Source organism: Neolamprologus brichardi, chromosome 11 (genome assembly GCF_056152115.1).
Source record: "Neolamprologus brichardi isolate AB-2024 chromosome 11, ASM5615211v1, whole genome shotgun sequence".
Taxonomy (NCBI): Eukaryota; Metazoa; Chordata; class Actinopteri; order Cichliformes; family Cichlidae; genus Neolamprologus; species Neolamprologus brichardi.
The window spans coordinates 24,865,630-24,871,629 of record NC_142114.1 but is presented as its reverse complement, the minus strand read 5'-3'; positions in this window follow the sequence as shown (position 1 = coordinate 24,871,629).

The following is a 6,000-nucleotide window of genomic DNA, read 5'->3' as shown; positions in this document are numbered from 1 at the left end:
GTTTATACTCTTAGTTAATAATACTAAGCTTTACATGTGCCAACAAATGCAGTGATGCTTGCTGCTACTTTGAGCTAAAAATGTTTCTAGAGTTTGGGAAATAAGCTTTTTATGCTTCTAAAATACTTTAACCTTGTCCTTTAAGTGAATGTGCACCTTTTACTTCGCAATAAATGACACAAGTGAGACACTTCTTCGTGAATTATACATTTTACATAGACTTTTTGAAGCCTGCTATTGATACACTGTATTTGCATCATGTCACTAAATCTGAATTTAATTTGAATTTTAGGAGACGTGAAAGAGGCGGGGGTTGCCCCGCGTTGACAGGAAGAGGCAGGGGCTCCCCCTTGACATTCACTTTCAACAACAAAGGGGTTTTTTCTTTCATTTTTACTTTCTTCCTTCTTTCTGCCACAGCTCCCAACTCTTGCAAATATCCGTCGCTCTGTTATTTCCCTGTGTGTGCTCTGCTCTCATTCACACGTCTAAATGATTTCTTCTCATAGCCAGCCAGGTAGTGGAAACAGGACGAGAACTACAGTATGCCTCGTTCCTCTTTTACTTAAAAGAGGATACGCGTACCTCAGATTCCTGCAAATACAGTGTTTTTCACCACTAGATGGCGTAATGACACGTGTGCAGTGAAACAAAGAGGCTCTTCTGTGTTGTCGCCCCGCCTCCAGTCTCTCTTGTGTGAGTGTGCTACGTGCAGAGCATGCTCACAGGAGCTGGAAAGATACATAGGCTGTTGACAACAGTGTTGCATGCTTTTCACGTAGGCAACGCCAAACTGCACGAGGATCTCTAGAACATCTACTAAGACTGATTCAATCTCAGCCATACCAGGCAGTTAGAGAGTTACATTCTCTGCTGTTTTGTTGTGCAGAAATAAAATGTTATGCAATAGTATCTGTGCATCTGCTTAAAAGCTACCTAAATAATGTAAACGAGTTAATGGTTAAACTCTATTATAATATAAGTTGGAAAAAGATTAGATAAAGCATTGGGTGAGGCCGAGCACTCCACATGACTGAAAGGGACTCAGGATTGTATAGTAATTATGTGGAATGTGAAAGCCTAGCCCACATTGGGTTGTTTAACTTTAGTTTTCTTTTTGTCTTTAGCTCTTCTCAGCTTTTAAATGCTTTTCAAATGTACTTTCGGTTCTCTTCTTATTTCCAAAACATCCCATCTTCGCCTTCGTTATCCCTTTTACAGCATTATACAATATATACACAGTATAGGATCTATATGTAGACCTGTAGTCATCATGTTTGTACTGTTGCTGTTTCAGAGTAGACTATATCTACCAGCTTTATGATCAGTAATGCTCTGTATTGATCACTCTATTGTCTAATCTACAATAATCTACAAAGAGATTGTAGATTATTACATCTTCTTACAAAATTTATTTATACATCAACTGTTGGGAACAAGTTGAAATTTCCGGAACTTCCAAATAAGGGCAAGGAAACTGATAAGGAAAACTGACCAGAGCCGGAAATGCCTCTTCAACAATAGCGTGAAGTCGGGAAGTCTTTGGATAATATGGTCCTTTTTTTTCTCTTTTCTTTTTTTCACTTTGACTCAAAGCAAACACTTGCTGTTAGTGTTTTTTATATTGGCTTTTATCATTGTTCTTTTTTTAAAGCAAACCAGGAACTTTTTGTCATGCATGACATGACTTTTACGAAAGTACACCATTAATAAATGTTACACATTTGTTAGCAATAGCTGTAAGAAAATGGTTGTAATGTAAAAGCTTTTACATTTATCTGAATCGAAAGGTCCTCTTTAGTAAATCTGGAACAGAATACTTTTAAGCACTGTTTACTTGTTCTAAGCAGACCTTCCCTACAAACCCTGAGTGTCAGACTAGGCCATCTCTTAATATTTGGTATCCCAAGTGTCTGTTTTCCAAGAATGGTTATACAGTTGAGGAGCTGTTACTGATTAAGTTTGGGTATTTTCTTTCAGTTACATTTGGGTCAGGAGAAACAACACAGACTTAAGGGGTTAAACAGAGAACATGCTGTGTCATTTGAGGTGTGGCAGTTATGACCCACAGGGTTCAAAGGATGCAGTCCGGATGTTCTTTATCACACTTTGCATAAATACAGGTGACATATTAAGCAAACATAAAGATTGTTCAAGCGCCGCTGACACACCAAAATACACACATAGGTGTTGAGTTTTTCAGATCCCTATACAATTTTCGGTCTTAGTCGACTTTTCAGTAAAAGGTTCACCACTGTGGAAATAGTTACCATAAAAGCGAAACAGATTTAATGTTTTTGCAGTCGTTTTTAATAAAATCCCATCATTGCATGTCATGAATCCTTTCCATTCCTGATGGTACTTGCTCTTTGCAACAGTTTATGAGTCCGATTTTTCTTCATTTTTAAATGAAATGCAATTATTTATATTGTCGTTTTGCAAATGCAGTTGCTCACCAGCACTTTATTATGTTGCTGTGCTGTTTTGGAAGGAATGATCTGCAGGAGAGCACACCAAGCTAACATCCAGACATTAGTCAAGGAGGAACAAATTCCTGTATTACTCAAGCACCTGTGAACATGTTAACAATACCTGAGGTAAGGGCGTGAGCCTGTACTCTGAAGGTAAAGTGGCTTTTAAGAATGCAGTCAGCTGGTTGACATGTCATACAAGACATGCTGAAACAAATGAAGTTCTGATGTTTGACTTTGTCATACCCCCCCACCCACAAGCTGATACTGATCTTAACTGAAGCCAAGTTATCTGTATTAGAACAAAACTAGAAAAGCTGGACTGGTTCATCCCTACTTACGACATGTCTGTGTTAATACAAAATCATAAGAACAGATAGCAGGGAATACTGTAGTTGTTGGACTGAGAGACTACAGCATGAAAGCTGAAAATCTTTAGCAGAAAGCATTGAGTAGTTTTATGAATATGGATGAAAGTAAATTGTTATGAAATGTGTCGCAGTGCGGTAGTTGTAAGTAATTATTGTTCAAGTTTACTAACACGTGCTTAAAAACATGAAAAAAGACATGCTTTAATCATGCCAACCTGAAACAAATAATTAAACATAAACTTCAATTTTATATAACGGGGCTTGCTTTCCCCCCTCCCCCCCAAAAGGGTGGGAAGCCCCCACGGTGTGAGTGTAAACAAATATGCTTCTACATGAGTAACAATGAAAGCAAAAGTAGTAGCCACATCAAACAAAAGAACCTCCCAAGATAAAAAAAAAAAAAGAAGCACCCAAGCTCTCGCTAAAAAAAACAACAAAAAAAAGCAAAAGAAAGAAACATGCAAACCACAACATTACTCTAAAGTTTAATTTAGTTTGTTCCAAATGCTCGCTGTGGTGGTGGGGCCTGATAAAGTTGAATGGGTGAAAAGCTGAATGGAGCCAGACTGGGGGAGGCATGCATGGCGTTCACAGTCACATGGCAGATCGCGTTTCCTTTGTCTCCAAACCCCATGGCCTGCTATGTTGAAAGAGGGGATCCGATTTCCCGAGGCTTTGATGTCTCCTCCTCCCAAGCTTCCACCCTCCTTTCTGTTGAGGCACCCACACACATGAACATGAACACACACTCACTCACTCACATGCTTGTGCCTTATGCTTATGTGAAACCCGACACAAGGCTGCATCTGGTGGGTGAAGCTGGCCGTGAGCCCGAAAACCTCATCGAATGACTTCATGTATGAAGCAGTCGAGATGAAATACAGCAGACAGGAAACTTGAAGCTGACGACGCCATTGGCTTTGAGTCCAGAAATAAATAACAGAACTGAAAGCATTCTGTGCCCGATTACAGAATGCTTTTACATTTCCTGTCCTCAGATAAAACATTATGTGTGCTGAAAACTGTGTACTGAAAGAACTTTGTGTCCTGTTTATTGGCACAATTAACCGATTCTTTTTTAAACAATGACTTTGTTTTTCATACAGTTTGGTTCTGGAGTTAATATTTCATTCTCAGTGTACTGTGGAACAAAATAACCATTATCCAAACTAAACCCATCTGAGCCATTTTGTGAGCTCATGGAAAAAACCTCGAGTAAATCTAAATCCTTCCATTTTCCAGAGTATACTGGCTCTAGGAAAGAACTACCACAAACCGGTATGAGCAGGTTCGAGGGGGGAGTGTAATTTGATCACTAAATGTCTCTGGACAGGAAGACACAAATGCCTTTTTATGTTTTACCTGAGCCTGTGTTTTTACGTGCTCAGCTATAAACGGCTGATCCGGTGTTGTCGTCACAAGGCTGGGCAGGTGGACATGCATGATTATGAATGTGATCATTTGAGAATGAGGTGATGTAGGATTTTGAAACTGATACCGTAGTAGGGCTGCCACAAACGATTATTTTGATAGTCGACTAGTCAGATCGTGCATCCATTGGACGTAAAACGTACAGCTTATTGCACCAGCAGCATCTGCTCTTATATAACTATCATTAGCTTACAGCTTTAAGTGTTTAAGGTATGTGCTAACTAAAAATAAAGACAAGATGATAGTTTATTCAATTTTAATGACATTTGCAGATTGTTTCGGTGAAGTTTAATAAACTCCTTGCTATCTAAAATATAACAGGACACCGGAGTATATTCTCAGCATCTCACATTTCTGATAATCAGTTGTCTGCTTGACGTTTATTCAGCTGTGAAAAACTATAACTTTAATCTCAGCCAAACCGATTTACTCAGGAACAAATAAAATACTGAAAAAAGCCAAACAATAACATTTTTAAGTTATCAAGTGACTTATATATGTTTAACCTGAGTAGCGAAAGACGGCGGTGGGTTTGAAAACGATTTGCCGGGAGTCCTGTGCTCTCACGGGCTCTATTGAGCCTTGCCCCCGGCTAGCTATCGAGCTAGTGGGTAACAGACGACTCCGAAAACGTCGGAGCACTTTTGAAAATATGTGGCGTCTTGATAAACTGAGCAGATATTTGAGGTTTACACAGCTACATTCTCGCCTGAAAATATGTTAAACGTTTATTTTGTGACCCAGAAAGAATAATAAGAGTAATATTAAAACTAACTAGCTGACGCCATTGTTGGAAACTGAACTGGGCTGCGCTATGAATTCTGAGACAGAGCTACTTCTTCTTCTTCGGGGTTTAACAGCAGCTGGCATCCTTGTACATGCAGTGCTGCCATCTTCTGTTTCAGTCCGTTATTAAACTCTTAAATCCTACTACTTATTCCTGCATCTTTTGGGATCTTACAAAGCTTCAAATGATGCGTCGACTATTAAATCAGTCGTCGACGATTTTGATAGTCGACGTAATCGTGACTAGTCGACTAATCGTGGCAGCCCTATACCGTAGATGTATCTACTAGGAGACTAAGAGGTAGTACTGGCAACTCGCCAATATCATTTTAATATAAAAAAGACTTTAAAGCCATTTACACTTGTGGACACATAAATTCTGTCTTATTTGTTATATGAATATTGAGCCATACTATCACGTCTCTGTCCACTCATGTTGTCATTATAAAGCTTTGATGTGAGTTGTTCATTGTGAAGTCAGTTTTTCAGTAGAATGAGACATAAAGGAGTGCCAGACAATAGGAAATATCTCAAATTAGCAATGATATCAGCTCTGATTTTTGAACTATTTTCTTCCATGACTAAACATCAGTAAAAGATACACTAAGCCAACAGTCATGCAGCGTTTCTTTCTACCTCTAAACCAGCATAATAAACTGTCTAAAACCTACAACCTCTAAATTCATCACAAGGGTTTAACGCTGAAAAATGTTTTCACCTGTGATTCGACCTTAAAAGGTTGGAGGATGTCAAAAGGCTATTAAAATAACTGTGCCAGCAAAACTTTATTTAAATCTCACACTTTTCAAACATAAGGTCAAGTTTAAAAGAATTATCATAATGCTTTTTATCTTGCACTGTCAAAAAATATTTATTTCAAGAAATAATAATGTCATTTACAGTCTGTGTATTTGTCCTGCATATTTAAGAGACAGAGAGAA